Consider the following 26,852-nt stretch of genomic DNA (forward strand, 5'->3'; position numbering starts at 1 on the left):
TCCCTGGTTTGAATAGGCAATGATCAGAAACAGGTGTTAAATGCATCCTCCCCGCCCAGAATGCAGTCTTTCACCCATAAAAAGTCTTTTAAAATTTAAAAAAAAAAACAGTTTTAAAGAAATTACATTTGACCTCAGACCCCGAGGCTTGTATAATGCACTTAACACTCGCAGTCACATGTATTTTTAAAGCCTTTTAGAAGTAGCACAAAACAACTCTTTTAGCCTGTCGGTGTGAAAAGGGTGTTCAGTAAAAATGCATCTCTCTAATAAATATGAGTAAACGGCATCTTTAGACTCCGAAGACTCCACTCCCTCTTCCTCTCTCACACACATTTGCAGTGAAGAGAGGGGCCACTCTCTGTCTCGCCAGGTGCTTGAGCAAAAAAAGGTCGCTTGCAGTGCCATTTCCTCTCACACACAGGCAGGCCTGGCCTAAACACACTGGCACTTTGAGCTCATTACTGGCTATTCACATAATCCTTTCTCTGTGTCCTCGCTGTGAGGATACTAATTTCACAACAAGCCCATCCTCACAGTCCATTTGTTCAAAGATAGTGGTTGAGAGAGTGGAAAGGGACACATGGTGTAGATTGAGACTAAAAGCTAGTCTTAACAGGGGATACCGCCGCCACTTTCCCCTCTCTGAAATAAAAGACAATCGTCTAACTACCCTCCATTTTTCTCCATTTGCTGCTCACCAAATGTATTCGGAGGCATTATACTTGCTGAAAGAGACCCTCTTTTTTTCAATTCAATTTCAAGAACCAATTTTCCCCTATTATTGCCGTTAAGAGAGAAGCCGAAGGTGCAAGTCTTCAGCTTGTTTGTCATGTCCCTCTTTTCCCCTCATCTTCTCCCATTAGGTTATTGTACTACTTAGCAGATGTCTATCAGTGGCAGGAAATAATCTCCAAACTAAAACCCTGTGATCCATCGTCCAGCTGCCCAAAAAAACAGCCTGTCTTCCTGAGGTCAAACCCCATGGAGCTGCTGAAGAATGTGCGAGTACACACATTCACTGCCCCCCCCCCCCCCCCCCCCAAAAAAAAAAAAAAAACCCACCTGCACTTCACTCACTCATCAAATCCACTCACAGGTCTCCTATTACACCAGTGCAGGGATATCTCAAAAGCCAGGATGTCTATCGGCTCTTTCTCGTTCTGCTAACGCTGCTGCAGGGTTTGCAATGGGGGCGGAAGATCAGTCCCATGAGATGAGGGAATAAGCCGGAATCAAGAGGCGGTGGGCTTGGCAGAGGGCTATTTCTTAGTTAAAAGGTTCTTAAACTGCAGAGGAGATCAGAAGAGATGGCTCCCTGCGCCCAAAGCTGTCTGCTCAGATAAGCATCCTGCCAAGTGCGGGGTGTAACAGGGTGGTCATGGATGAATGAACGGTGTGTGCGTGTGTTTTTTGAGGTATACATGTTCCAGGTGAACGAGAGAGTGAGGCAGCTGATACCCAGGACATGTCCGTACTAACAGGTTTTCATCTTAAAATTAAAATGGAAAACTTTTGCTCCTTTTTGCCTAACATCCAAACTACTTTACCTTTTTTTTGGGGCACTGAAAACAGAGATTTTGTTTTAATTTAAAAACTCTCAGACTGTGTTTTAGTCTGAAGTAGAGAAACGATGGTGGAGACAACATGTGCAGTTTGATTTGAATCCTCGTCTGATTCATCGCGCTGCTGTCACATTATGCTTTTCATCCGTCTTGACTACCAGCGGTTATTTTAACACGGTACTTCAGGTGTTGCTGACCTTGATTTCTGTACCATCAGAAATCAAGATCAGCAATGTGCTTATCATGCTGGCTCTATGTGCCAGTGGCATGCAGTGTTCATTTTTTCAGGAGTTTATTTATGAACAAAGGTTATTTCTTTGCTGGTGCTAAAATGCTGATCTGGTTATAAATATAAATACATTAAAGTTAAAGTAGCCTCAGGGCCGGGTACTTATGGCTCTAAAAATATATCTCAAGCGGCAAAAGCTATCCAAATTAAATGCATGTCCAACCTGAACTGTTGGCTTACTGTGTGATGAGATGGGTGCTGGTTTAAAATACGTTTGCATTAAATGTGAACCGCACTTCTGCAGCTGTTTGTGTTTAAACAGCATTTATCATGTGTAAACTCTGGCTTTTACTGCTATATGAAAAGTTTATCAGTATCACAGGATTTACACTCATATAAGCCAGTTTGCATCTCCAGCAGCAACATTCTGTATTAATACAGGGCACGCGTATCAAGACTGAAAGCTAACATCTGGCTGTTGGGGTGATTAACAGGTTTGACTGCCATATCCAAAACCTAACTAAACTAGTCCGTAGCTCCTATAACTGTAACCGCTTTCTTGTAACAATTGATTGGAATAATTAACAATGTATTGATTGGATATCAGCCTGATTCTGACAAAAAAGCTGCACTGGTTACGGCCATAATGGCTCCAATCAATCACTCGAGTTCTATTTTGTCCAGTGTTTACTACACTACGCTTCAGCTGCAGCGCACTTGCTCTCACTCACTTACGTTCAGTGTAACACTTGCTGGGAAGCTTTTATTGCACCTACAGCAACATAACTTCTTGTTGTCAACTCTGCTTCTATTATTTCACTTCACCTGTGTAGAGTGAAACTGCTTCCTTCCTTCCCCGAAGAAACAGGTGAAGTCGTAAGTGATAGCCATATACAGAAGCTTATTTATCATAAATTTTTGTTCTCATTTTAATACTTTATTCCCACTGGGTTATTATTATTATGATCATTGTTTTACTAAGAAATACTGAAACAGTAAATTTATATTCTTGGATGAATCTTATTTAATTTTCTTGTATTCAGTGTCTTGCAAAATAAAGGTTTGTAGTATGATACAACATCAGCACCGCTATCTGCGAGAAGCTGATTTCAGATTTTGCCAGTATTAGCGGGAAAAATAAACTATTTTCCAGCTCTAGTTAATGTTGCTGCTGTTGCGGTTGTTACCAGTTTACAGAAAACTTCTCATCAAGCTTCTACAGTTAATCGTCTTAAGCGTCAGCAGTGAAAATTTCCCCTCCCAGCAGTGGTTCGGGAGCCTGGCAGACAGCCTCGACAATAAGCGGGGGGCGTGGCTTCAGCCTAATTGAATGGTGACCCTGCAGTCTCACTATGGGATGCCCCATGCAGTGCTTTTAACAAGCTGCTGTGTCTCCCCTCTTAATAAGCCCAAACAAGTTAATCCAATCGACACACTCAAACCCTTTCTTTTTCTTTAACAAGGCACTGCCTCTACCCCGTTAATCCCTGGCTCCCCCCTTCTCCGTCACCATACCGTCACATGAATGGAGGGAGAGTGAAAGGCTCCATTAGGGAGGACTGGCAGTAAACCCCTTTCGGCTCGGCACTTTCCACACACCAGCATTAAATTATTTGCACTCATACTGTATATTCAAACACCCACTCACTAATGCTCACATGTATCCGACAAAAAAAAAGGGTCTATTTGGATGTGGCACACAATGAGAGGGTTATGTTCGCCGACCCTGATCCACATAGACAAACCAACAACAAAACCACACACAAACAAAAATTCTGAGGGGACGTTTGCCGACAGGCACGCACTCTGGGACATGAAAAAGGCATTGTTAACAAACCCTCCCAGCTCCACAAACAACAGCCACTGATTCCCTAACAATACAAGCCCCTGGATGCACTCACCCACCAGCTCTGTACAACCTCACACCAGCGCGATAAATAACCTGCACAACAAAAGGCCATTGTGTGTAAAAGCCAACAGTTTGGGCATTATTGCCATGATATACAGTGTTGGAATAACATATTGGCAGCAGAGCCTTATATATATAATGCAGCATGTCACAGTTATTGGGGCTTATACGGCCTTGTATGCCGAGCAGTCATATTTATAAGAGGTTTCCCTGCAGATGAAGGGCAACTTGGCAAAAACACTCAGCTGTTAGCTTTCCATATTCCAGTCAGCTTCAATAGCTTCGCCCATGGGATGAAGGGTGAGGAATGTCTGGCAGTCCAATAGCAGCGAGTCGTCTGTCATCTCTAATCAAAACACGCATGCCTAGACTAATGTCAAGCCTATAATAGCAATGAGGACTAATTGACTTCACAGCCAACTACTGCATCTTTGTGCTGAGCTACGTTTCATTAGTGCTAAATAACAGCCTCACGAAGCATTGAGCTGTTACGTGGCAACTAAACTCCAGTGTTTAAAAAAAGAGGAAAAGAGACTGAAGTTCAGAAGATAGTAAATGTATGTACACACAGACTAAGGAGCATCTAAACCAGTTATGAGTGGACATATTAAAAATACTCTCATTTCTCCAAATGAACTGCAATATGAGAGAAAAATCTGAAGGTGGTTCAAGTTGACTTGTCAGGCAGTGTTTCCACCAGTTCGCACTCCTATTCTAGGAAGGTTCACTGACAGACACCTGCCTAGAGGTTGTTAATGTTTACCCATTTGCTGGGTTTAATGTCAATTATTTTTGTGGAAGATTGGAGCCCAAGTATGAGATCTAACCAAGCCTTGCAATCTTATAATCAAGCTGTAAATTCTTCCTGATCTTGTTCTGAGAATATTACACAGCAGGCTGTAAAAGATTATTAAGACTTTTTTAAGAATGTGTCTATTTTTCTGACTTATTTGGCAAATCCCGTTTAGTCATTTTGCATGCACATCAAGCTTCATTTGTCTTTTCAGACTGTTTTTAGCTGCGAGAACTTGTTTTGTGCCTCCCTCATAGTAATTGCTTAATAATCACACTTGATTTGGTAAGTCACATTAGTATTCCAAATACTGGTGTTGTGTCAACATCAGCACATTAATTTGCAAAAAGCAAAATACTCCCTCAAAAACCTTACCCAGTAGAGTTATTATTTTCTATTTTTAACAAAATCATCAAGGTCGTTTTATCTTAAAACATAAATATTTAACATTTCTGGATAAGAGGATCCACTAGCCTTTAAACATAAATCAACTCAAAGATGAGATGTGAAGCAATATAATCAACAACAGACCAAATGCTCAAAGGAAGGCACCGTTTGCACTGGTGACACTTTATAGATGGACTTCTTACCATAATTCTGACAATAACTTATGTTACAGTGTTGGGGCATTGATCCCCCCTCACAACTTTTGTTCTTCGCTATAATGCGCTATAATGCACTCCACACATGTCACGTTAAAGACGGTAACATTGTATTAATTGCAACACGGTATATTAAACTCTTGTAGAGAGATTTATTCACTAACTGTAGGGTTGGCGGTTTGATCCCTGATCACTTGCTATAATGTGTTGTTTTTTCACTTACACCTCACAGAGAAAATCTCCGGTTTCAAGAGATTTTCACTCTCATAAAAGAAAGAAACCGTCGATAAAAGAACTGACATTCATCTTACATTTATTTGACTTAATGCAGTGCTTGGGATGCATGCCAGTGCTTTGTATTGACTTGAATTGTTACATCTCTAATCTCAAGAAATTTCTCACTTTTCTGAAGCCTACATATTTTTTCTTGTTTCAAGAAACCTTGCTAAAGCATCTGTACTGGCAGATAATTAGACTTATTTCTAGTGGGAATTCTTCTCTAATCACGAATTTAATTCTTATATTTAGTTATTTATTTTGTTGTTGTTGCCGCGAGCAGACCAGCTCGCATAGTTCAGCTCACTCTTTGCACCTGCAGCTGTTCCTGCACATGGAGTTCATGACATGCTCCGCTGCCTTGTAAGGTTTCGAAATAAAAAATGTCCCCACACATCCGAAACATCGTAAAGCACGGCCAATCCGAGCTAGTGAGGAAAACAATGTATAGTGCGCCGCAGTACTAGGAAGCAATCAGTCTCCAGTTCTCCGAGGTATTACCTGTGCAGCTTTCGGTGGGACTTACCAAAGCATTAGTCATGTAAGGCTTAACATTACTGCTCTTTTTACACCTACAGAATGAGTGATCACCGCGGAGCTGTTACAGCAAGCCAAGCACGATGAGTATGACCTTCACATCACATGTGACAGTGAAGGGGCCTTGAGCACCGAAGGGTTAAGGACATTGTTCTTGACAGAGTCTGCCAACTTGCGAAACAGTTTTGTTTTCAACAGGCCTGAGAGCTGAGACAGTTTCTTCACCCTCGATAAACATGAAGTAATATTTCTGAGTAAAATGTAACTGAAATATATCTAATCAAAGGTTAGTGTATTCAAATAATAAATCATTAAGGGGAATGTGAATATATACCAATCAGATACATTTTATTTGAACAGATTTTATTCAATTTAACATTTTACTACACAGGAACTGTAATTTTGGGCATAATTTGAGTTCAACGACTTCTGACCGCTCTTACTGATCAAACAGTAAGAGTTTATGTATTGATTGAAGGGTTTGTTTATTTTGTGTAAACAACAGAATACAGTTTTAGCCTTTAGAAAAGCGTCCTTTGCACTAATAGCCAACCGGGAACCTGCCCTCATTCATTTCAACCAATGTACTCTTCCAAAATGACAGAGTCCCTGCGCTCCTGCTCAAGCCTGTGGGGGACTTTGAGCAATGAGAGTGTGGCTTAAGATTGTCAGACAAACCACAGTGGAAACACATCCTGTTCCCCTCTTATTGTCTCAGCCTTTGTTGTTTTTTGTTATATTGTTTTACAAAGCAAAAGGATCAGTTGTTGTTTCATACCACTTTCACACACAGACCCAGCAAAATGATTATCGAGCAATGTAGAGGCCGACTGTAAAGTTTATCCTGAAAAACACAGGGCAACTGAAATGGATGATCTTTAATTAACTAAAGTTTAATCACACATTCAAACTGCATATCAATCCAAAACAAACAAACAGAATGCTTCTCCATGCAAAACCCAGGAAGCATGTCCAAATATAAACCAGCTCCCTCCCTGCTAACTTCAGCATTATGTGAAAAAAAAAAAAAAATTTTGGTTTTAATGCTGGGATTTCTGTTTTCCTCCATAAACCTTATTACACACTGTTTGTAAAGCATTGTTGATGTTGCAAAATTTCTTATCCCAATGTGACACAATCCTTTATTGTCCCAGACAGGTCCATTCATGGCTTAACACAACAACAATAAAACAAGGGCTCTTTTTTCCCCCTTTTCTAACCATCCTATAGTGGCTCACTTGAATATTCAAATGTTCATTGTCTTTTCTGCGTTTTGTTCATTGTTTGTTGTGCTGTCATTCCTCAGCTTGGCTCCTGAACTTCAAAGAAAGGCTTATGTCAATTTATGATGAAATGGAGTGAGCAGGCGAGAGGCAAGACGGAGAGGGAACGAGCGAGCGAGAGAACCTTCATGCAAAACGGCCCTGCCTCAGAATGTATGCTTATTAATGGGTGTTCAATAAATCAATGGAATATAATTAAATTCAAACAGTGTGATTTCTTCTCCGACTCCAAATATCACTCTCTCTGCAGGGCCTAAGGTGACCCCAATTCCCATGGTCCAAAGGACAACTCCGCTGTCTTTCACTGGAGGGTGTCACAGATCCAATACTAAGTCATGCATAACATTAGCGTGTTTTGAAGCCCACAAGGCAATCAAATAGTGCACCGTTGAAATGTTGACACTGATCTCATTTGATATATCTCAAGTGTGACAAAGCCATTTTTGCTCTGCTGGATATTAAAGACTTTAAAAGAGAGGATGACACGAGTGCTCACAGCTAGTTTGGAAAAGGAAACAGGCAGTTTTCGCCACATATTTTCTCCGTATTGCAGTTTATATCGCTGAGACTCAGCAGTCTCTCTTTTACTCCATAATGTGTGCCATCCAGCTGTTGTCATCTTTTTCCCTCTCAAAGCTGGCCCCGACCATGCCAGCAAAGGGAATCCAATTGGACAGAGTGGGAGGTGAGTCTGCGGTTGGTAATCACCTGCTGGCTAAAGGCACAGATGGCACAAACATCAGCAAGATGTTCATGCAGCAGCGATCCAAGAAGTCTTTCTGACAGGCTGACAAACAAATACAGAAACCTGAGAAACCCACAGGAAGCTGAGGAAGCACTGCAAGCAGGTTTGATGCAGAAAGTTGGCAACCTGGGAGTAAGTGAGCAACCTGAGGTGCCAAGCACTGATCCCTGTGCTGTTTTCACAGGCAAGATGCTGATTGCAGATTGTAATGATTTAAAAATTTAGACTCTTTGCCCAACAAGAGTAGCCTAATAACGTACTGTGCTATGAGCCGATGGCAGAGTTAGCAGCACTCATGCAGGCTGACTTCTTCTTCCTCTGTGATTTTATTTAGCAGACCCAACACTTGCATTCTGTTTCAGGTTTTAGGACTGCACTTCAACGAGAACACAACTGTTGTACATCTGTTAAGATTTTTCCCTGAGCTGCCATGACTTCTTCTGACACGCTGGAGAGAGCTCATTTAAGTTTTCACTAGGATTAACAGGCGATATATTTAACTACAACAGTTTGCACAAGCATGCAGCTATCGCTCCAATCAGGTGTAAAGCCTGTTAGCTCTTCTCTCTCAGCTCTGGATGAAGGAAGTTAGACGAAGTCATTTACTTTATTGATGTTGCTGGCAGAGATTTTTTTTTCTTTTATGGTAGTCAAGGCTCCCAACACATCAAACATATCAGAGTAAAAAGGCCCCAGAGACATCCCTCTTCTTGAAGACTCCCCAGCAGATGAGCTCCTTCTGCTCTCTGTGTTACTGCTTGGTGCCGTGGTTTGTCCTTCACAAGAGACAGGTAACACTGCCAAGACCCAGTAATTAGTGCAGATGGAGACTGTAATACTCTCTTCCCCTCCCTGCAGAAATGCCAAGGGAGGCAATCTATAAATTCCTGCATATTAATGCAATTTAAAACCACTCCAGACACCTTGCTGGAGGCATGTGATAAAAAGGGTGAAAGCCAGACTATGGCACAGAGCTGCGGATATGTCGCTGACATCAGTACCGTCTCAGCAACTTTGTGACCTAACACAAACCGGAATCGAGTCCCAATCTGTCTCCTTTCTTGGAAAATGCTTTCCAAATCCTGACCTTAGGCCTTACAACTGGGTCTCTATCAATAATTAAATGGTAATCTAAAAACCCATTTTAGTTAGGTCATCTTTCTGCGCCATTGTCCCCGCTTCTCTTCTTCCTCCGTCTATTTTTTCCCGTCTTTCCATAAGATCTAGTTAGAGATTCCATTAGCATGAGAAAGCAGGCTGGTAATTGTCTTCACCCTACTGAGTGATCCCTGGATAGAGGATTAGGCAGTGAGAAAGCCCTATTTCAACTTGGAGCACAGATGCTGCCCACAGCCACCCACTCCAGATTAGATTAGACTGTGGAGGGATGAAACCAACTGGTAACTTCAAGCAGCATTAAACAAAAAGCGTGGACAGGAGGTTAAAACCAAACTTTTGTTCACCTTTCAGCACCAGCTGTGGCCACCTTGTTTCCTTTTCTCTCTCTGTGTCTCTCTCTCAGTCTAGTCTTTTTCAAAATTTCTCTTTTAATCTACTAATATGCTTTTCTGTTGAAAATGGGGATTGTGGGAAAGGCAGCTTATAGTTTCTCTCTCTGATATACACAGAGTATTTAGAGCTGAATCTCCCTAAATCATCCCCCTGGGCCACCCTGTCCGTCACTAATCTGCACGCCACCACCCACTCATAAGGAGGTGTCACATTTCTGGCACTCCTCCATGGGATATAAGCACTTCAAACACCACAGCTTCTCCACTTGACCTTTCCACGGAGATGATCGATTAAGCCAGTTGGATTTATTCCATAAACAGGCAACCATTACATCAGAAAGGCGAGGAATTTACCTCTGAGGCAGAACTTAAAATCCATATAAGCTTCATGAGGATTCCAATTTTTATTGGCTTTTTCAATCCACGTCTTGGAGAACATTAATAACCACTGAGCTTTTTCAGGAGGCTGTTACCGTATCCGAACCGCAGCAGTTCTCCGGCTGTAATTATCGAAGCAAATCACAATGACAACAGAGTGAAATTCAACCGCTATCTGTACTCCATAAACCTGATGATGCAGGAAAACGATTGAGCTCGCTGCACTGCCGGGGTAGTACGAGGCGCATTATAAAACAAGGGGAAATTTAGCCCTGAAAAATTCAACGCTGCAAATGTGGCTTCCTTCTTTTAAAAACTTAACAAAAAAAACAGAAAAAGGAAACAAAACACAAACTGATAATTCTTTAGTTTGCTGTTTAGGAGGCTCTGCAGGGTAAACAAAGGAGTATAAGCAACAATAAAAGCTTTATTACACTCAGCAGAAACTTTATTAGGTACACCTGTGAAATCTAATGCAACAGCTCTGCCATAAATTTGTCTGGAGACTCTATTATGTTGCACCCCTCACATTAACCGGGCTGAAAGCATATAAGGAACACTTTAAAATGTAGTCTAGCTCAGGTGTTGGGCTACATCAAAAAAGTGTAAAAGTAGACTTAAGGGTGGAGCTGCTGAACTGCATTGCATAAGATTTCATTGTCTCTAGTGAAGATGAGCTACAACCATGTAGCTTTCTTGTTTTTATGCTTGAATACCTTTTGTATGCTTTCAGTACAGACAAGAAACAATCTGAAGTGAATCAACAGGGTGAAGACACCCAGTAAGATGAAAAGTATTTCGGTGCCAGTACGCTCGAGTTAACAAGCTCAAATTTCATTTGTGAAAGTTAAAACAGGAAATCTAAAACCGCTTTCATTTAGCCAGAAAAGCAGAGACCTCCATCGAGGAGCTGGACTCCTCCTGTTAGTGATCACAGTAGCCAGAGAGCTCTGCTTCAGCTCTGAGGGACTCCTGCTCTATGGTAATCATATCCTATTTGAATAATGAGGCAATACCACCACTCCTGCTGCCCATTCCCCCTGCATCCTTGACTGGAGTCTTTGATAGACACTAATTCTAGCTCCATCTATAAAGCTCCTCTCATGCATTTTTAATAGAATCTATTACTTTAGGATTAAATTATAAAAGACTGTCCTCCTTAAATTTTTAATAGTTTGCATAATTGGTATCAGGGCCTGAATGCGGACCATAAAAACCCAGTTTGTACAGGGCTAAGCTGCAGAACGAGTTAGACGAAAGCACAAAACACTGTTGCACAAAAAGTGACGCGCACGGCTATATGACACTATCGCATGCAAGCACACATCTGCACACACATCTCAGCGTGCATGTGAGCGAGGCTTTTACAGCTTTGGTTTCACTGTCGCTGTGAATACGATGGCGCGACCTCTGAGGGAAGGGCACAGTAAGGTCAGGGACCACGAGAGATACTCTTGGCTGCTGAGCTCCTGAAGCAGCCTGAGGCAGTAGGAGTCACTTGAAGGAAACTGGAGACATGAACCAGGTGTCCACAGACACCTGCTGCCAAAGATGTGACCACAACACTCACCAGTGCAAACAGCAAAAACTACTTAGCAGGTTTACAACCTCCCTTTGTCCCCACAGTCACTGATAACTGTGTTCAGTCAGCGTAAATGGAAATGTATTTCCCCTCTCTGTTCCTCGTTGCAGGCAGATCAGCCACAAGTTAAATGTCATCTGCGCTCTCTCACTCTCTACATCTCTAGCTCGGCTCCTTCCAATAGCAGACAGAGCATACAGGAGAGCAAATGTGTCTGAGACATCGCCTCCAAACTAAAGCCCCCTTAGAAATCTATGCACGTCACCAGTCCCCAAATTAGCACCACAGGGACACCCTCCTCACCGCCCCCGCATGCTAGCGGCAGCTCTTTGGCATATCTGTACTGGGGAAAATATTTCACACTGTATGAATTATTAAGTGAGGGGCCAGTGCTAAGCAGTGTGGAGATAGACCAGTTATTCACAGCTCTATTGGGACAGATGCGTCGGAAACCCGGGCCGCTCGCCTATCAGATCGTTTGTCACGAGCAATAGACAATTTACAATGAGAGAATTTTTCAATTTATTCGTTCTGCTGTCACTGCACTTTTCCACCTCCACTCATTCCACTCGACAACCCCCCCTCCTTTAGTTCCGTCTTTTCTGGTTGAGGGGGCTCCATACCCGAACCACCCGCACGCTTCTCAGTCTGATACTGTTGCTCACTTTGTCTTCTGTGAGGGGAAGTCTGGGAGTGTAACACATGCGTAGAAGGCACGAGGAGAGGGACTCTGCTGCTTTAATCATCTTAACTGAAGTAAAGGTGTGTTAAGGACATGCTGTGTTACCTGAGGGCTCTAGGTGATGAAGCTGATCTGTGGCTCTGTGACAAGGAAAAGAACAGGAAACTAGGGGGGAAGATGCTTGGCTGTGCCTCTTCAGAACTTTTTGAGTACTTCAGTACTTTTTTTTGTCCCTGTGTGATTGGGGCAAAAGAAAGAGTTAACTGAACCAAACTGCAAGTCAACAGAAAAGAACCTTACAGAATGCATAGATGTGACAAATACTATGATTGGACCTGTATTGTAATAAAAAACAACACACATCCAGAAGGATTTTTTTTTAAGTTAATGAGAATCTTCTTCAGGAGAAAGAAGAGGATCCCACCGGGCATTTCCTCTTTCACTTAAGTGGAAATGCCAAAAAACAACTCCCACACAGAAAGACAGAAGACCTCAGCACAAACGTCTGGCAGAATGCAATTTTACCATTAATTACCGAAGGTGAACCAGCTGTCAAAACAGCTACACATTTCGTTTTTGTTCAGAAATACCCTCCGTTAAAAAGGATGAACTGCAGAACAGACCATGCCCGAAAGCCCAAAGCAGTACTCTACCACCATTTCATGTTTCCAAACCTTTATAAAAAAAATCAAATAAAAAATAAAAAATAGATTCTGTCTCTCTAAGCTGAATATACAAACAGAAACAGAACATTACACGAGCAGCTTTGTTGGTCTAAATGCTTACGGAGTGCACTGAGAGCAGCAAAGCAGCCCAGAGTGTTTCTTTATCGGTGATGTCCTTTGAAAACCTGATGCAGACGGGTTGCACTGAATAGGTCTTGATGTGAAAGGCAGAGATGTTAGATAAATGTGCTCATAGCCAAGGCCTTTGCCCTCTTCCTGATGACGCGTTCTTTTACTCAAATACCTACTCCCCCTTTACATGCAAGCAGACACACACACACACACACACACACACACACACACACACACACACACACACACACACACACACACACACACACACGGAAACACAGACGAACAGTGCCAATAATCCCACTGAGGGCAGCATTTGTTTGGGGACAAGGTGACCCTGTTGCCTTGGGGCCTGTGAACAGGCACAATGAAGGCCTCTCATCCTGCACACACCCAGCTGGCTGTGTTGGGCTGACGATGGGTGGAGAGGTGAAGGGGAGAAGGGTGGGGTTGTGAGAGGCATCACAACACCCTTCGTCTGCAGTTTTAAAACTCCATTCAGGAAGCCCCCCTGAGATAGCTCTTTTCACACCCTTCACAGACGGAGCAAAATCCCCGCTTGTAACCCAGAGTCACGCAGTCAACAGATGGAGCTGCTATTGAGTGAAGGATCGCGGCAGCAGAGGCGGCTCCCCATCCATCCCCGCTGGAAACAATGGGGCAGCAGGTCAAGAGTGCCGTCTCCAGGAGGAGGGGTCAGGGAGGAGGGGCGTGCTTCGACACAGTTGAGCTATGCGAGCGCTTTGAAACTGGAGGAACTGAGAATCTTTAGGGGTAAAGGACAGAGGGGAGGAGGCTCGCGGCTACGTGCAAGTCGCCAAGTTCCCGGCGATCAGGCTCAGGTGGAGGAGGATTGCGTGTGAATCTGGGACAGCAGTGTTTGTGTTTAACCTGCAAACAAGAACAAAAAGACATCCCTATGCACACACATTTGCCTGTTCAGAAGAAAACACAGACTTACAGTTTAACACACATTCCAAGGACTCGCACTTATACTCGCTCATCTCGGCGCAAACACAGCCACGCGTAAAGAAAAGCGGACCTCATTTTTGATCAAAAAAGAAAAGGAAATACAGAGAAAAAAAACCCTCAGTGCAATGACGCTTTATAGACAGAAAGGCGAGAAAACGATTGAAGTGTCCCGAAGACATTTTTTTCCATAAAATACTAATGTGTATACTTTTAAAGTTCGTGTCAAGTATTACAAAAGTGGGTCAGAGATCTTTCTAGTTTTGAAAGCACACAATTAAAAAGCAAACACTTCTATTCAACTATTCCTTATTTTTCAAGCTCTCAATTTTCTCACAGAAGCATCACATAAGATCAAAGTTCCAGACTAAAGCTTATATAAATAGTGACACTAAAGTGCTCTGAATTTATTAATGTTTTGTGTGTGTGTGCTTTTCAAATGTACCGAGTTAACTGTGTGAACCACAGAGGAAAACTATGAATAGCTACATGCTGAATCGCTCATGTGTGCGTGCATGCACAGGTGCATGACCACACAGATCATAACAAAGCACTCGTGGCTTGCTTTACAGGGGAAAGTATATCCATTTTCATTGACCAGAACTCTGGCTATTATGTTGCTCTGACCTGGAAGTCAATTAGTCAGCTAGGTTGCACTGCCTCGCTGGATTTCTATGACTGGAGCAGAGACAAAGACACAATCAAGGTATACAGTGATCCCACAATTTCAGTCTCTTTTATATGGCATGAACATTTCTGAGGGAGAGAGAAACCAAAATACTGCTGCCACATGCTCCTCATCCTTGAAAGGTTTGGTTTATGGGGCCATTTTGCACAGGAAGGAACTCATTATAAAGCAGAGGGCGTCAAGAGCATTGCAGCAATTCTCCATTAACATCCACTTGACAAGAAAGTGCAAAAAAAAGAAAAAAAAAGAAGACTTCCTATCACTCGGGATGTTCACAAATCGCACCTAATTAAACACAAAAGCCCAAGTCCATGAAATCAGAGTGCAGAAAGCCATTTGAAGACAGAGGTGAGAGAGAGCGTTTTCTTGGTGGCAAGAAACATACATCGCAAGGAGGCCACAATTTCATTCATGTTTGTGTCTCCTTCAAACAAATTGTCAGCTAAGTACACTGGGACAAAGGGCTGAACTGTTATTCTACCTTCGCTAGGTCACATCACAATACATCAATGGTTTGCCATTTCAGAATATGCTGCTGTTATGCTATTTGAGCCCAGAATTGAAAAAAATAAAGACTATTCCAACCATGCTGAAAAGGATCAATAAGCGCATAGAAAAAGAAAATGGCCATAAACACAGAGGCTTTTATTCAGAGTGCCACAATGTAGATGAAAGCACAGAATGCACCTGGAGAGCAAAGCTGAAAGAGGCAGAAGACAACAGAGCCCACAGAGTTATCAGGTGGGTCCAGAGAGCGTTATCTATATTCAGACCTCGGGTTCATCCATCTCCGCAGCACCTATTAGAGTTCTAATATTGTAGGTTTTAAGGAGGCTCGGCTTTCCTGCCACAGTGAGACAGATTCAGCTCTAATGCCCCCTTTCCCTTTTCAGTGTGGTCTCACAAGGTCCTCTTGGTTTTCTACAAACAATACTGCTGGGCTGCGGCCCTTATTTAAAAGATTAATAGGATGCTGTCTTGGCAGAGAAGCAATCAGTGAGGTTTCTGTGACAGCAGAAAATGTGTGAAAACAAGGGAAAGAGGAGAGACCATTGTCACGGTTACCAACTGGCTGCTGGAGCTCAATTGAGATAGCTGTGGCTTTCAAGCCCAGCTGTCAATCACAGCAGCGAGCATCAATGGGGTAAATTTAAATGATAAAACGATAAGTCATGAGCAGGCGATTTCGCTGTCATCAGGACGGGGGCTGCTTCAGAGTAACTCACTATGGGTGCAGAGATTTCACTGCAGCCATATGGAATTTGGTTTTGCATCGAGTTGCTGGCTTCACCCCTCAATCATGACAGAATGTGTAATCACCAAATGTCTTCCTCTCAATCCCTGTTACAATTGGCAGCACAGTGCTGCCACTAGAGATGGGGGAACAAAATGGAAAGCTGACTAAATGACAAGCTTTAAGTGACACTTAATTTGAGATACCCCGGCATTCTCTCAGCTCCAGTAAACAGGATCTATCAAACTTCGCCCACAGACTGTATGACTCCGCAGCTGTCTGTGGGGAGAGGCACAGTATGCCTGAGAGGCCCCCAGCTACCAAGAGTGATGATAAAGAAATCAAATCCTTAATAGTTCCTAAAACACTCCAGAAGAGCTGTAGGAACAATTAGCACACTTTCAAAATGTGTACATTTGCATTGGCTGTGTGTCTCGTGGATTTTTGACCTCTGACGATAAGCATAGACTGTATAAAAAAGATGAACAAGGCCACTGGTTTGTGCACTCCCTAAATGCTGACCATATCATTTTTTTTGAAATCAGATATTACATATAAGGTGTGGATCTGACTGAAAAATCCAGGGACACTGCTGGCCACCATAAAGCATAAACTTGACGATAAAGCACGCTAAGTTTAACGGAGCTGTAACGTATAAAATTCACATCGTCTTGTATAAATAAGATTTGAAACCAGCGACTGACACCAAAAAACAGTTGTAAAACTGCTAATCATGGTCAAAGATCAAGTGAGAAGTCGGTTTGTTTACCCACAGACTTTATACAAACAGACTTCTTTTTCCACCCCGAGAAGTCGCCCCCTGCTGGCCATTAGAAAGAACGTAGAGTTAGAACAGGGGTGTCAAACTCAAATACACAGTGGGCCAAAATTCAAAACTGGAACAAAGTCGCGGGCTAACGTTAATATTTATTGAAATATATTTATTCCTCCAGATATAAGAATGAATCTTTTCTTATGGACTCAAACACGTTTTGCTGAAAAAGTGAATATGGAACAAGCAAAGCTTAATACTAAACAATATATATATTAGCTGCATAATACCAGTAGGCCAGCTCTAATAGTAATTTGGTATGGCTTTGTGGGCCAAATGTAATTAGGCTGCGGGCCAAATTTGGCCCGCGGGCCAGAGTTTGACACCTATGAGTTAGCACAACTCTGCATTGGCCTCACTTTTCAGACCCAGAGACTATGTCCATCTTTTATTTACATTCTGTGCGACAAACCCGTTAAAAAAAATTAAAAAAACAATACTTGGAGGTCATGTCACACAACGTACAAGGCACATCTATAACCACATAGACACACAGAGATACACAGAACCTCAACTGTTATCAAATGCCCCTAACTGTTCAAAAGGTTATTTAAAACCCGTGTAACAGAAGCTAATGACAGCCTTAGAGGAAATGACAGAGTAGGGAAAAACACAAGTGAGCTGGTGAAGAAGTGAGAGAAAAACACTTAACAGCTGTTTTCTCCCTTCTTCCCTTTGCTCATCCCAGGAGAGAGTTCCACACAATCTCCCTGATCCTAGTTTGTGGCTGACAGAGGGGACCGCAGATCTGTTCATTTCCCCACTCACATGGCTCTGTGCGTCCCCCCCACCCCTGCCCGCCTCGCCATCGTGCTCTGATGCCAAGAGGGAAAGATGGTAGAGGATGAGGAGGGGAAGCGGGAATGGGGGGGGGGGGGGTCTACATCAAGGAGAGACTCTCCCAGTGGGTTCTCGTCAGTTCCAGGCCATTGCACCTTGTTCGCTGGGATTTTGTTTACACACACACATGCACGCACATGTGTGCACAAGAACTCGCACACACATACATGCAGAGGCAGATGACTATTAATGGATACAATGATGCAGAGTCGCTTTTCAGTTTTTTTGGGCTGCACAGTCACGTGTTTTGTTTTTAACTACTGTTGTGACAACAGGAAGCTTCAGCGGCAGATCACTGTAAGTCACTGACAAAGAAACAGTCTGAAGCCTCGCAGAGCTCATTTAAGTGGCACAGAAGCAGATGACATTCAATCAAAACCCAGTGATACGGTTGATGTGGTCAGCGGTAATGTGTAGCCAAAAGGCCTGACACACTTCCACGGTCTTCGGGGACAAGCGGGGAACGGCAGGCTGCCCCTGTGTGTTCAGTCTCTACAGATGTTGCCTTGGAGAGCGGCTGACTGGTGGGCTGCCGTGACAGCTGGACAGCTGTTCTATAGATGCAGCTACAGAAGCATGGCACTGAGATTGGAGGGGGAGGATAGGGATGTATGTTTAGTTTATCTGTATGAAGTTCCCAGGACATACGAAGCTGTCAATTTTAGCATTGGTGCATGAGCCCGGATAAGAAAAGATGGCACCGAAGAGGATATGGAGAAAGAGCACAGATGGGCAAATATCAGACGCGGCTGACGATCTTTAAAGAAGCTCCAATAACAAAACAGATTTTTTTTTTAAGTGTAGATATAATATGTCAATCCAGAAATGAACAAATACACCACCAACTGGCTACGCGAGCGCAAGACAAAGCATTTAATTTGATCCACAAGGTCTGTTTAAGCAGCCGTGACTTTTTATCATCATAAACAAGTAAAAGTTTAATATGAACTTCACAGGCATGTTCAAATTAAAGTTTTTACTATCTCATGAAAGAGGAAAGGAAAGAAAAAAAACTGTGAAGATTAAAAAAAGAAGAAAGAAACAGAAGCAGAGAGAATAACTGGCAGATAATTTAAAGGACTCTGGAATTTGTGCCAACACCGAGGCTGCTGGTGATGAAAGGCAGCTTAAATTGGGGGTCATGTTCAGATATTACACCTTTATTCTGCCACTTAAAAATCCAGTAACCTAAATTCAGACCTGCAAAAGAACAGTGCGAGTAGACTGTATCTATTACAACAGGACTGCTTCAGACTAAGATCTGAAAAAAGAGAACAGATGAAAAAAAAGAGCTGAAATGTTGGGAAACACTCCACTGTATTAAATGTTGTCACCTGCTGAATAAACACGCTGTAAATCATGAGTTAAATAGCTGGGACGGGTGCCAATCACCACTGCCAAAGCTCGAATTTGTCCTTAGCGGGCCAGACTTTTCATTATACCATAAAAGGTCAGCAATTTGTTCAACTCAATAAAAAATGTTAATAAAACTAAGAGCTCACATGAAGCAGCCCTTGATAGCTTCTGGTCGCTCATCAGAAAACATGAAAGTGTGTGTCTGTGTATTTGTGCATCTGCACCGTCACCAGCGTGGCATTATGTCGGTCAAAGGTCGTACAGCGGCAGGAAATATAGCTTTGGACCAGTCGTAATCCAGGCCAAACTCCAACAGCAAAAGCACATACACTTTCCTACAAACACACATGAATGCAAGTGCAATTTTGCATTGCACAAAAGCCGGGAGTCGATAAGCACCACCACGCAAAACTCCCCAATTCCAGCTCACACCCTCCACCCTACTGTGCTAAATAAATGAAAAGCCCCATTATAATTATATATGAAATCTTTTAGAGGAAAAAAGTGATTACTGTGGATGCAAGTCTGGAAGTGGGTGGGGGTGGGTCATTGCTAAGCAACCAGTCATTATCCTCCAGAGTAGAGAGCGAGGTGACCGGCCATCCATCTAACTCCGGTGGCTTGCCTGGCTCCTGTGTACCCCCCCTCGCCCACACCACAAACACCTTCTCTTCCCCTTCTTTCCTCCGCCACTCACCCTCTCTGGCTCTCCCTCTTCCTTGCTCCCTCACTCTCTCTCTGCCGTCTCCCCGTCCGAATACAAACAGAGATAAAGAACGCTGCAATCGCTCTTGACACACAAATAGGTTAACACAATAAAGCCGGCTTTGCCTGGCTCACTCGAGGGAGGAAAGCAATTCCAGCAGCAGGCAGGAGGTAATAAAACAGGGCTAGGAGTGTGTGTGTATGTGTGCGTGTGTCCATACATGTCCTCATGTCAATGTTCCTGTGTTTTTGTATGTGAATGGAAGCAGGCACACAGAAGCTCTTTGGCCCCAGGGCCTAATATCCCAAGGATTTTCAACCCTTTCTTGACACAAATAATACCGGGAGAGAAAATGACAGAAATTCCAGGGTGCTCTGCCATTTAGATTAAAGGAATGGTGGTTTTATATTAACAGTATAGCTGACCTGCATTATCCCTATAAAAACATTCTCCTACGGGTCATATGGCGGCTCTTTTGCAAATGGTCTCTGCCTCGCATGGTTAAAATTCAACAAGTAAATTGAATGAGTTTTATCTGTGCAAGCCTCGGCTCACTCTCCCTGATGCGGCTGCCAGGCCTGGCAATAAATGATAAAAATCTCCAGAGTTTTATTAAATCGTGTTGCATTCACGCTGAACTCGGGGAAAATGGCGAGGTGGCTTCTGCAATTACAGTGCAGACCAGACAACATTGTTTTCTCCAGTCAGTGGAAATTTCATTACCTTACAGCAACCGCCTTAGAATTGGGTAATAGCCTCTTTTTGTCACAGACGTAAGCCGTCTGCGGGAGGTGTGACACCCCCTTAAGTGTTATCCATTTGCAACAATATGCACCGAGCCAGTCGCAGTCCGGATGCTGGTCAGCATAATGTACAGCGTTATTCAGTGATACGATGGAGGAAGAGAATGGACCAAACAAAAAAAAGAAAAAGGAAGGCGGTCAATAGCTAATTCCTGAAATGACTGTGGCGTAATCAAAAGCATTGAACCTGGATACATCCATGCAGCTGACATATCTCTCCTCAGGCTACGCATGCCCCCCTTCTCTGGCGTGTCAATAAATAGAGAGAGGGCTAGCACATTTGGCTGTGGATGGACTGAACTGTGAAGAAACCCCAATTAAAGCCTCTAGAAAAGTTTCACACATTTAGGTCATACAGGACAACCATTTGTAAGCGTCAATCAATTCCCCACGTTTTTACCCGCGGCTTCTTCAACCAGCTAATCAAACAGCAAAGATGTAAAGTGGTGGCCATTGTCAACAGGGAATAAATTACCAAAGCATGAAGAGAAAACATCTTATCTGTCTGATGTATTTCCTGCTTCTGCAGAAAGCTACAAAGCCCAAGGGAGAGCAGTCAACCAAAATGCAGGGAGAGATGGAGATTAGGATGATGTGCAGTTCCTTGTTCCATTAAAGTTTGATCTTCCTCAATAGCCGAGGAAAATCAGATATCTCCCATTCAAGATTAAAGTACACCAGCAGAGAGGCAGAGATTAATCAGAGGCCTGCATGAGATAAAAACAGCCTTGCTTCTGGCATGGAAAACAGTGGCAATAAAGAGTTCAGCTGATAATATGAAACATGGCGAGGCACAATAGCAAATCAAACAGCATGTAGGGGCCTCCAAAACAAATCAAAGCACCGACTAGACTGCGATACAGTGGCTGAAGAAGTACAGCAGGGGCTGATCTGATAGTAACCAAGGCCTTCATTTTATTACTGTTTAAGGTTGAGGAGGGCACGCTGTGGATTTTCCCATGTTGCTCTCTGTCGCCAGCCTTTCATTCCCTCTCCTCCTCTTCTCCTTGAGATCAATGGCGCTGGGGTGATTTCACAGCAGCCTGCACTGTCACCCAGAACAAATCAATGTGACCATGAGGAAGGCAAGAGCGGCATTGTTTTTAAGGAGAGCAAATTCGCTGTTGGAGAGCTTGTCAGATTTGCTTTATTCTCCTTCTTCCCCCCAAGAAGTCTTTGCAAGGAGCATGCCACCCCTCACTTTACTGCCTGTGCTGTGGAACAAACTATAAACTGAACAGTACTCTGGCTCGCCATATGACTGTACTCATTAACCACGTTTGAACCGCACAGTTCCCGCTCACGATATTGCACAAGCACAAAAGAAATAAATAAATAAAATGGGCTGGGTGTCCCTAACCTTTAGAAATGAAAGACTAGACATTAACCTCGAGCCCTGCTGAGACGTGACTTCCATTCTGCCTGACAGAGGGGCGAGAGGGGAAAAGAGAGAGGAGGTCGGAGGATCGTTGCTGTCCGTCATGCGCTAAGTGGTTGCAGATAACCCTGATGAGGAGCTGCCAAGGTCTCATGAGCAGGTAAAACTCACAAAAATAAGTGAAAATGATCAGTGGGCAGATAACCGACACCCTTACCAGAAACACAGAAGGAGTGCACGCAATCACACTGCTGTAACTTGTGTTAGAGTAGTTCTTCTGCATCACACAAAATCACACTTTCATTTAAACGCTAGAGCGCCTGTTTATAAAACCAAGAAGCTTGCACTGTATTTAAAATTTACTACCACGTCTCACTTAATGCTTTATGATGTATAAATGGAATCTCACTCTGGCATCACATTTCGCACAAGTGTTGATGTCATTAGGTATAAAGTGCTGTGATTTCATTCATTTTTACAAGGCTAGCAGCATGAAGAGGTTTTTCTCCTAACATATACTGTATTATGGAGTATATGGTTGATAAAATGAGTATTTCTTCTTGTTCTTGTTCTCATTTTTTGATTACTGTAGTTCAGCATTTATAACCATGACAGTGTGGACACACTGGGAAGAATACTCATTTCATTTGACTTCCTCAGTACAGCTAATATAACCATGAAGGTTAATCTTTAAGCGCTGAAATAGTCATAATAACGGTCACAAAAAAGGGCGATATAGATTAGATAGCATTAACAGCTAGTAGTGAATGGGGGTGCTACCTGCACACAAATGTGTTAAATAGCTAAGTAGAAGGACTCTTATTAATCCCGCCTGCAAAGTCCCACCAACGCCACCAAGTCTGTTGGAAACTGGACATCACTTTTCACCTGTATTTGTTCACACCGAGTGGCTGAAAGGTGTCTCTGTTTCTCTAGCGCCACTTCCACGTAATGCTTTTTGTTTTCTGTTTCCCTTTTCATGTTCTGTCACCACTGTTCCAGGTACTGATGTGCAAAACAAATATCTGTACAGGGACAATAGAGTTTATATCAAAACAAGTAAAACTGCAAAGAACAAGAAAGGGCAAAATTTGTGTTGTTTGGCTTAACATGAAAAAGCGTTAAAACAAGAACTGTTATAGACTTTCGCTGATATGAAACACTTTGATCAGGTACCTAATGAGCTGCTGTTGACGTGGCTTTGAGGGTCCGATGATGTTTCCAGGTAAGAAGCTTTGTGCTTTCCTGTGATATCAGTTAACGTGAGAGTTGTTGTCTTTTCTTTTCTTTGGCAGGAAAAGAAGATGAATTTAATGTTTGTTTTCATCTAAAGTGTATTATTCTATAATTGGACTCTGTGGAAAAAGCTATTTTAAAAAATGATTTAATTTGCACTTTCAGTAATGAAGTCCACACAAGAATGGACATAAGCTCAGACACTTGAGGGGTCAGTAGATCTTGATTAAGGCACACGCTCTCTCTCTCTCTCTCACACACACACACACACACACACACACACACACACACACACACACACACACACACACACACACACCTGTATCTACTATTTTAGTCATCTTAACTGTCAAAATGAGTTTTGGTGCCTCTGGGTAGGTGTTGAGACAATCAAACCATGCAGGGATTAAAAAAGATTAATACACAGCACAGGAAATTAAACTTCAGCGACTTTAACGATATTCATGAGTGGAGCTCACTTATTCACTCCAGGCAGGCACTTTAATAAGCAAAGAATACAGCAAGGAGCCCAAATGCAATCAATCAATCAAGCTGATACGCTATTTGAGTTCCAAACTTATAAAATTTCGGGGTTATTTTGGCGTGTTTTTGTTAACGCATTGCTCAAATATGTTCACTACCTTCCAGCTGTTGGCAGCTCAATTAAGTACAAGAGATTACATTTTACTCAAGTTGGCGACTTACGCCCGTTTCATTTTATGATCAAGTAAAAAAATAATGTGGAAAACACGTGAAATTAACTTTGAGCCCACAAAGCACCGATATCCTTTTGTCAGCTACCAACGCAGAGAAAGCAGAGCAAAAGCAAACATGGTGAAAGCGAGAGGAATAAAATGTGGATAAAGTCTTGAGCTGGCAGCGGGACCCTTGAAGCTCCAGTGTTACAAAAAAAGAAAAATCGAAAAGCAAGCCAAAAAAAAAAGCAGTCAGAACAACAACTACAATCTCAAAAAGGTAATTCAGTGACCTAAATATTAAAGCTTCCCTGCCATTCCACTCTCCCCTGCCTTGTCCAACCATCATGTTGAGTTAAGGCAAGCATTATGCTGGGGAGACTATTTGTTTAGGTGAGGAGCAGCCGCAGAGCTAATATGAGCACAATTTGCTCAGCAGGTCATAGACGCAGAGTGGAGGAAGTAAATGAGGCAGTTCTGCCCCCTCGGGTGCAGCTCCTGCCTCATACATCACTGGATGTTTTATTCAATACAGCCAGGAAGGCTCTATGTCAGGTGCCCTGACTGTGGGGGCGCCTGCCCTGCTGTAGGGGCCCATATTACATTCTGCGAGCTGCCTAACTGCAAGGCTGCTGGAGAGAGAACGACTGGAAGATAAGAATTTGAGGATGCTTGTAGTCTAACGATAAAACATACAGTGTGTGGCTTTTTCACTGCACAGTCAGCATAATGTGGAGGCTCATTTACGTGCAATGCGAGCAATGGAACTAAATATTGCAAAGCAACCTCAGCAACCAGCGAGGCTCAAAGTTCACGGGAAACAATCCAAACTTTATCAGCTAATTCACAGTCGAGTCAAATTTTCAGACTTCCTCTGGCTGCACCAGGGGCTGGGGCCGCAGAGGGCACGTGAGCTGTGGAATTCACGGGACAATGACAAATTGTCTCACGACCTTAGTGCAGCACTGAGGATCATCCATATCACCGAGCATAAAGTGAAAACTTTTACAGCGCTGGGCACAAATGCTCGTGAATTTTATGAGTCTCTCTATGAAAGCCTGTCACACCATACAGGCACACAATAAAATAAAAATAAAAAAGACAGAGATTGTGTATCATTAACACACCAGGGTGAAAATCTCTAATTGCAGCAGGCACTGTAGTTACCCTACCCGTGCGCGGTAACGCACGGGGGCGTACAGATGAGAAATTCGCACCTTTTGCTCTGAGCCGCAACTCTTCCAGTGCCACACATCCCCGTGTCTGTGATGCCTGCCTGCAGTGCACTGGCCTCGACAATATACTTAATTGCCACCCATACTTGAAAAGACCGATATTACACATCAAAGCAGCTCCTCGAGCAATTCGGCAGCGGCTCTCTAACAACTCGATTTTTACAACACTTCCTATGGGTCAAACAAAGGGTTTAAATCCGAGACATCATCAACCGTGTGGGCAGCATCCTGGGGGGAAAGGAGGGGGGTATTTTATAAACATTCATTATTTTCAGGCGTTTCTCTGTTTCGGCGACAATCCTCCCCAAACATTGAAGCGAAGCTCTGACACAAACTACCATAATGGTTACAAATAAATGACCCGTAACATTCAGAATCTACACGACTGGGAGAGACAGACATGCAAAATATATTTACCATAAATTGCTCCGTAGTGTACACTAGAACTCCATGCAGATCGTAGCATTCACTGAGCAATCTGCCTCATACTTCTGCGGTCCAAATTAAAACGGATTCATTCTGTTGCCCCAAAATCCAGATGCTGCTTTGTCGATGTCAAATGTTGATTAAGTTTATCCTCGTCTTCCGACGGTATGCAAATGTAGCGGTAACCCTGCAAATTAGATTCCACACTCTAGCCTCTAGCATGCAAAGTTAATAAGCTTTGCCTTTTTTTCTCGATTCGGCTGCCAATTTTTGTCGAGGGCAAAAGCGCAGGTCGGCAATTTCAAGAGCGTCCTCAGAAGGATTGCGCACCAAGTGTGCTTCGGGTTTTCACCGTTTAGCCTCCGAATCAAAGTAGGTACAGGGTCCCGGTTGATCTTCCTCTCGCTTGAAGATATCTCCAAATAGCAGAACTCTTAACCGACACACTGGGTAGGTTTAGCGGCTACGCAGTATTCCAAAAAATCCCCCCGCTGTTACGCATGGGTTTCGTGGTCCGCCTGCTCAATTTTGACGACCTTATGAGAAATGTATCATTCAAATGTTTTCATCTAGGCAATATTGTGTGAAGGTACCCTGAAAGAGATCAAGGCTGGGCCAAAGTAGCTGCCTGAATATCCTAAACTGATGCGATGCGATGTAAAATCCCGGAGAGCAGGCTCTGCTCCTTCCGTCACTTTATCCGAGGTGTCGGCAGACGCTCTGAGATGTGTTGCCTCTCGATTCAGACTTAAATTTCCAGGTGAGGCTGTGGAGTAACCTTGACGGCAAAGCCCCGAAAGGCTCTCTTTGGTAATATTAACCAAACAGGAAAAGGTTACGTCTGGATAAAGAGCTAGCTACTTCTGGCAGCTCCGGGATGCGGTCCTGCCCTTCTGCCGAGCTGCCGAGACTGACAATAACCCGGAACGCTGCAGACTGTCAGGCTGCACAGACCGCCCACCGACCAATCACCGCACTGAGGGAATAGAAACATTCCCACGGGTTAGCCAATCATTGGTAATTGAGGACTGTTACCATAGAGATCCTCGGCGTCTAGGCGTCTGAAACCACGTTGTTTATACGCAGAAAAATAATAATAATAAAGAAAACGTAATTATAAATTTAACATAGCAGAATTCATATTAATATCTTAATTACTCTTTTTTTCCATCGTAGGGTTTCATCCATTCCCCCCCAGCAGTCAAAGGTTAACAGCTTTATTGGAAAACCTGGGCTCAAACCCGAAGGCATCTCTAAAGTGCCCTTGAGCAACAATGACCTCAAGCTGCAGGAAGGCCCCCCTGTAGCTGAAATTAAGTATTGTTATGCAGCTTGAATAAAATTAAATGTGATCAGTGTGCTAAAATTACTACACTGTTCATAAACGTAAACGTTTCAAGTGTTATTTAACTCCATTGCTTTGTAAATTGCTTTGTAAATCCAATAGAACAGCTGTTACATCTTTTAAAATTCATTTTAAACATCCAAAGTTCTCTTCTTTTCTGATCTTCAACAGCCCGGGAAGCATGGAGCTTGCTGTTTTCTACATGATATATTAAGACAAC

The 26,852-nt window shown here is 43.0% G+C and overlaps 1 protein-coding gene across 1 annotated transcript in view; it reads right to left on the reverse strand.

Moving 5' to 3' along the window:
- fam222aa (family with sequence similarity 222 member Aa) overlaps positions 1-26,209 on the reverse strand; it is a 48,676-nt gene extending 22,467 nt beyond the window's left edge. Inside the window, exon 1 of the mRNA XM_085180913.1 lies at positions 25,279-26,209. The gene's annotated coding sequence lies outside the window, so the exon portion shown is untranslated. The remainder of the gene's footprint in view (positions 1-25,278) is intronic.
- Positions 26,210-26,852: the final 643 nt, after the last annotated feature.

This window comes from Neolamprologus multifasciatus, chromosome 12 (genome assembly GCF_963576455.1).
Source record: "Neolamprologus multifasciatus chromosome 12, fNeoMul1.2, whole genome shotgun sequence".
Lineage (NCBI taxonomy): Eukaryota > Metazoa > Chordata > Actinopteri > Cichliformes > Cichlidae > Neolamprologus > Neolamprologus multifasciatus.